The 6,525-nt window shown below is 40.8% G+C and overlaps 1 pseudogene; it reads left to right on the top strand.

Moving 5' to 3' along the window:
* The first annotated feature begins 1,305 nt into the window (after positions 1-1,305).
* On the top strand, positions 1,306-5,815 carry LOC149847339 (uncharacterized; annotated as a pseudogene).
* Positions 5,816-6,525: the final 710 nt, after the last annotated feature.

Raw genomic sequence — 6,525 nt, 5'->3', positions numbered from 1 at the left:
CCAGAACACGCAGCCTGCACCCTCGAGTTGCAAAAATCACCGGAAGAAGAGCCCTCAGAGACGGCGGCAACACAATAGATAGGCGGACCCTGCAAAGCGGGGCAGGAACCGACCCAACCCATTAGGGTGAGCGAACCACCAGGACGGTCTCGACAGAGATGGTTGAGACCGAAACGCTTTCTTGAGAATGACATCGGCGGGCCAGCGACGGTAGTGTCAGCACCCAAAAAGAGCCGATCTTGATCCCCAAAAATGGCGCCGAAGGATCATCCAATTTGCCGATCTGGACCCAAGGCGCGAACGATGTTTTGCGAGGGAGGTGCATAACTCGCGAAGAGGCCCATCCCAAGGAGGAAGGAGAGGCTACCGCCCATGAGTGCCTGGAAACCGGGTGCCGTCTTGACCTGAACAATGAGGCGCAATGGAGGCAAGCACGACGCCTGCAAAAGTTGAGAGAAATGCAACCCGCGCACCAGCAATCACCTGACATTGCCCGAGGAAGACGAGAACAAGAAAGCTTTTTGGAGAAAGACCGCTGCCAGGTTGCTTTCACCTCCTGCTAGTCTCGACCGACGACCAAACTGGGAAGTCTACAGAAGAAAAAAGAAGCCCGAAGCGTGGCGCCAATCGAGCAAGCCTAAAGGGATTCCACCATGATCAGGGGCGTAGCTAGGGGGGGTGCAGGACTGGGCTACAACCCAGTCCTGCCTCCCCAAACAATTAATTTTTTTTTTTAAAGCCCAGTCCTAGCCCTGCCCTGATTCCATATGAAATAGATTTTTATCCATTTTTTAGCTCAGCCCAGTCCTAGCCCAGCCCTTACTGCAGCAAATAGTTTGATTTGTCCATATGAAATAGATTTTTATTAATAATTGTAGCTATTTTTTATTTTATCTCAAATTTTTTTTTTCGGGGCGCTGCCCCCTAACCCCAACTATCACACAAATACTTTTTTTTTTTCTACACCCTTGTTTGCCCCCGTCCCTCACATGAATCCTAGCTAGGCCCCTGACCATGATGGCCTGTAAGAATTGCCCGAAGTCACAAGGAAGCAGCGATCCGGCGGCAAGACAGGACGGGAAGACCTCCGATAGAGAGAACACGGAAAGGGAGGGCAACAGAGGCACCCTGGTGACTTAGAGCGAAAGTGAGCCCCAGTCGTTCAAAGCCTCTTTGGATAGAAGATAGAGCAAGCTCTGAAGGGGTTGGTGGCGCATAAGCCCGGGAAGAAGAGGGATGAGGGAGGCATGGGTCACAGCCAAAGACAGAGAGATAAGGAGAGAGAGAGAGAGGGCGGAGACGGAGATGGCGCTCGATGCCTGCTGGAGCGATGTTGGAAGCGCTCGAGTTGCAGCAGCGGTGCCGGTTCACTTTAGAATGGTTGTTTCCAGCACCGGAGTGAGCAGAGAAGAGATCGGCTCACTAAAGTTTGAGGATTTTCCAAAGGCAAACTGAAGTGCTAGTGACATCGCCAAAAGAAACGCAAATTGATTTCTGAAAAGCTCTCTCTCTCTCTCTCTCTCTCTCTCTCTCTCTAGAGCGTGAACGTAGTAGAGAATGGCAACGCTTGTTACACAATGTAGTCCTCAAGGGCTCCCCTCTCATCAATTCTAGCAACCACCAACTTCGATTGCCTTCACCAACTAGGCGAAATCTCTTCCCAGCATCTGTGAGTAGACAACCACAGTCTTGGTTCTCAGCTAAACTTATGCATTCCCTACTGTTTCAGATTTCAATCCTTAAATGGGCACTTGTTTTTTTCCATTTTGCTTAGTTGGTGACATCCTAAAGTCCATATTTTCTACGTGTTGGTAGTTCTGTGAGTTAATTACTTAATTTTCTGCAGTGAGTTCGGTTCCAACTCCCTGTTTGAGAGAACTGAATCCCCAAAGAGAAATCTCCAGATTTTCTGTTCAGGGAAACTAAGTTATCTTAACTGTATAGTGTTTGCTTGAGCTACTTCATATAATATGTTGATTCAGACTGTCTATTCTTTTACTTTGGAAACATGCTTACTGTTTGCTTGATTGGGAGGTTAGTAACTTTCTTTTTAAAAGATTCAAATATCAATTTAGGTACCTTGTTTGATGATCAATGCCTGATTCACGTGGTGATGTTAATGTTCTTCATTGGAATGAATGATCTGTCCTGTAATGTTCAAGTTTTCTAAACGAATGTATCATTAGTCAGTAGGAATCACTAAATCCCTATGCCTAGTTGATCATCACTTTGTAATGCCAGTGTGCGATAGTATGAAATTCAATGCCCAGAAACCGATCTGATTATACTAAGGTTGAGGAACAGATTTGGAGATGAAGCGTTTGCATATTGACGGGTTCAAGCTTCTGTCTGACTTGTCTTCACTCCCATTTTCATCAAGTTGTGTGAGTTTTCCAATTTGGTTTTTGAAGCCAAATGGATTAAGATGTCCTAGTGTTAATTCTTAGTTTCACATTTTGAACTCCAGATGGAATTTTGCTGCAGAGGTGCACATAGTGCAGGAACATCAGCACTTGTGAGATTGGCTGTACCACAACCCATGAACATCTGCACACTGTACTACCAAATTTTACGAGCACGTTTCACATGTTTGTGCTTGATTTCATAGCAAGATACAGCAAGTATGAACATGTCGAAAGTTAAGGGGGTAAGGGCAGTGAGTGGGATTTCTTGTTCTGGGGTCATTTTTTTCTTGACAGGCATTCTATAAATCATTTTCAGTATTCTATTCAAGTTGGTCATACAGGGGAATAGTCATATATGGAATTACAAACATGAAGACCCAAATGCTCCCATTTTCTTCTGAACTCATGACATATATTGGATGAACATACAAAACTATGCTGCTTTTTGGCAGTGTCTCATGTTCCTTGAGTGCCATATACCTGAATTCACCATCAGCAACAATATCATTGAATATTAGGGGGTGAAAAGTCCCTTTTCTGATTTAGATATTGGATACTTACTGCAACTAGCTACCACCGAAGACCAGGAACCTTTTCTTTCTTTCTTTTTTTTATAGAAATGATGCCTTGTCATGGCAAACAAGGACCGATTTGATGATGAGCTTTTTACAACAATGCTAGAAACACCAGATACTAACAATTAGTTTTTCAAGTTGCACCCCTTTGAAGTTTTTTAATGTGTTTATCTTTTAGTTTAGAGTGGCCAGTTTGCTTCTTGACATTTGCTGATTATGTTATTGTAGCCACAAAACTTTTGATAACTGATTTGCTTCCCTTTGGGCGTCTAACTTGGTGGGTCATTTCTTCAATATTACTATTTTATTTTGCCAACTTATTTATCTCTTGACCATGTTCTTGCAGGCCAAGAATTTTTATGATTTCATTTGTTTTTGTTGTGGATATCTTGAATCCTAGACCCGCTTTGATCCATGATCTGATCAAAAATAATTTGGCGACCTTACAATGGGAACTTTTAATGAGGTTTGTGGTGGTCTAGTTTTGTAATTTGCTCTTATTTTCTTGCTGGGGTTTTGTGCCCTTGTATGGAGTTGGGTATGAGAGTTTTTGGGTGTATAGAGGATTAGAGTTTTGAGAGTTTTGTATCTCGCCATTGTATTTTCTCACATTTTGCTAGTGGTTTTTTCGCTTCTTCACCCATGGACGTAGGTCTGCATGCCGAACCACGTAAATCTTGTGTCCTCTTGTTTTCTTATTTTCTTTATCTTGTGATTTTCTTCATTCATAGCAGTTTTCATCTCTAATTATCCAAATGTAATTGAGTAATATATTTCCTTGTCTTCAGCTTTGTTTTTCTCTTGATGAATCTTTGTCTTTTTCTATTAAAGAATCCTTGTCTTTTTATTGTACCACTAAATTACAAAATCTATTATGCTTATGAAGCTGTTCTACTAAATTACAAACTCTATTGTTTATGAAGCTGTTCTATTTTATATCTATTATCCAAAACTTTTAAGTATTCCAGCCACCATTATCTTCCCATTGGTAGATTATTGAGCTCGTTGGTTGCAGGAACACCTTTCTAAGACCTGACAGGAATTTTTTCCAATTAATCCTTCCTATTTTTCTTTTAGTAGATTAAAACTGTCATTTTGACTGTTGCCTTCAAATTACTTTGATGATTATGATGCACAATTTTTATCTTTCTTGTACCTGTCCATCCTGCATGTGGGCAATAACATTCAGATATTTTGCAGAGGAAATGTGCAAGGCATCAATATGCATGTTTATCATTCAGAACAAGTGCAACTAGTAACATATCAGATAGCCAAATAGAGGTTGATCATGGCATAGATGAAGCTTGTGAACTAGTTAAGGGTCTTGAACTTTCTTTAGGAGAAGACGAGGACATGTTTCATGCTTATTTGTTGGAGGCATTTAAAAACAACAATGGAAGAGGTTTCCTACTTAGTGATATCTTTGGTTTTCAAGATTCATCTACAAGAGACTTCGCATATCGCAAGTATGTCTCTTGCACTTGCACATCCATGCTGCTATGCTCTTTCTTTGCGTAGTTAGTTCCAATTTATCCAATACTTATATTTATGAACGTCTTTTCACTACGGATGGCCATACTGTACTGTTTATTCTTATTCCTTGTCAATCTTTGGTTCAAGCAGTTCTCTTCTTCCTGATTTACAGAGAAAATGTCACTTTCATCATTGATGTTGAAACAGTTACACCTACTTAAACTGAAATACTCTTAACTTCATTCTTTTATGCTGTTAATTTCTGATTCAGTTCTGCCTGATGAGGACATCATTCTGATAAAGTTATCACAACCAATGAGAGTTCCTAAGAAACACCTTTAAAATACAGAATTAAGATAGTTTAGTGTGTCAAGCAGCACTCAGCAATGCATCCGAACAATTCCCCATGTCGTGCATGCTATGATACCATACATATCAGTACTATACAACTTTGTGCACTAGCGACTTAATTGGGCTCTAATCTTTTTCAGTATCTATATCATAATGATTCCTTTATGTAACAATGAATGTGTTTCAAAGCACCAAAGCTTCATTAGTTCATTACTGTCTCTGATCGGTGATGCATTGCCTAGGGAACCCTTTGGTAGTCTTATCATTCAGATGAATCAAATGTCTAAAATCCAGTCAGTCCGAATAGGAGTACATTGCATAAGAGTGCAACTGCGATAAAATTTGTGGGCTCTTTATTTTTTATTCCTTTGGCTTGCAAGGTATCAAAGATTGTACTTATAATGGCACATCTCCCTTTCATATGAAACACTTTATGTGCTGTAGTCTGCTTTTGTTGCATACTTGATCTCATCCTCTACATGACATGGTCATGTCTCTCCATTCTAAACTATCTTAATTCTATACCGCAAAAATGAATAGTTGGCAATTTAAATCATGTAAAATTTCTCGGGTCTCACATTTTGCTGTCTTAACTGTTGCAGTGTCTTGGTGCCAGACCTCTTTCATGGTGTGACCCCTGGAACAAAGAAAGACCCAGATCAGAGTTTGAAGAATGGGTGCAGAAGCAACCACCAGATAGGCTTGCTAAAGATGTCAACACTTGAACACAATGGATGATTGATGAATTCACAGCTGCTGGACAGCCATCCGAGAAGCTCGGCATCATCGGCTTCTGCTTTGGTGGTGGATGGGCTGGTCAAGACTTTGGCGAATGACAAACAAGGGAACTTTGCGGCTGGTGTCTGCTTCTATGGAACTAGAATGACATCATCTCTAGCTGCTGATGTGAAGGTTCCTGTACTCTTCATTGCAGGTGACATGGATACATTGTGTCGGACGTCAGTACTGATGGATATAGAGGAGAGGGTGGTGTATGTTCGCCCCCGATGATTCACTGAATCCCACGTCTGTGTTCGGGGGATCGAATGAGCGCCACGTATTCATGCACATGGGGCTCGTATTCCCGTGTATGTTGACATAACTTTGCATCGGACTCTGGTGCTGTTGCAAAGACTTAATCACCCTTACTTGCTTTTCTTGCTCTGAAATGACGGTTCGAGGAAATGACAAAAATATCCTCCATTCAAAAGTTGTGAAACGACGGGTCGAGAAAAGGACAAAAAAATCTTCCATCCAGAAAGTTTGATGTTAACCACTTATCGATATTTGTAAGATGCTGGGATCTATTGACAATAATGCTTGTTTACAGATGCTAGGAAGGGCCTCTACCCCATCAGGTATCCTACATTCACTCATCATATGCATTGTATCTCAAACCGCTGTATTAGTAACAGACTCTCATTTTTGTGAGATACATTTTTGTTAGTTAATATCGATTTGTTTGCTATTATGCTCAAGTTCTTCCTTATCGATTTGTAATTTATTGTGCGATATATTTATCGACCTTTTAGATAGTATGGTTTTGTATCGTCGAGTTGTAAGTTATTATGCTGAACTTCCGTATCGATTTTCAATATCTTACAAATCGCTATACATAGCGTTTTGTAAGATATTATATGTTTTGTAATATGTATTTGTAAGATATTTGTACATAGACTTTCAAAACATGTGGATGCAGAAACACATCGTTACACGCATGG

This window comes from Nuphar pumila, chromosome 2 (genome assembly GCF_984573655.1).
Source record: "Nuphar pumila chromosome 2, dmNupPumi1.hap1.1, whole genome shotgun sequence".
Lineage (NCBI taxonomy): Eukaryota > Viridiplantae > Streptophyta > Magnoliopsida > Nymphaeales > Nymphaeaceae > Nuphar > Nuphar pumila.
This window is presented reverse-complemented; position numbering and strand designations above follow the sequence as displayed.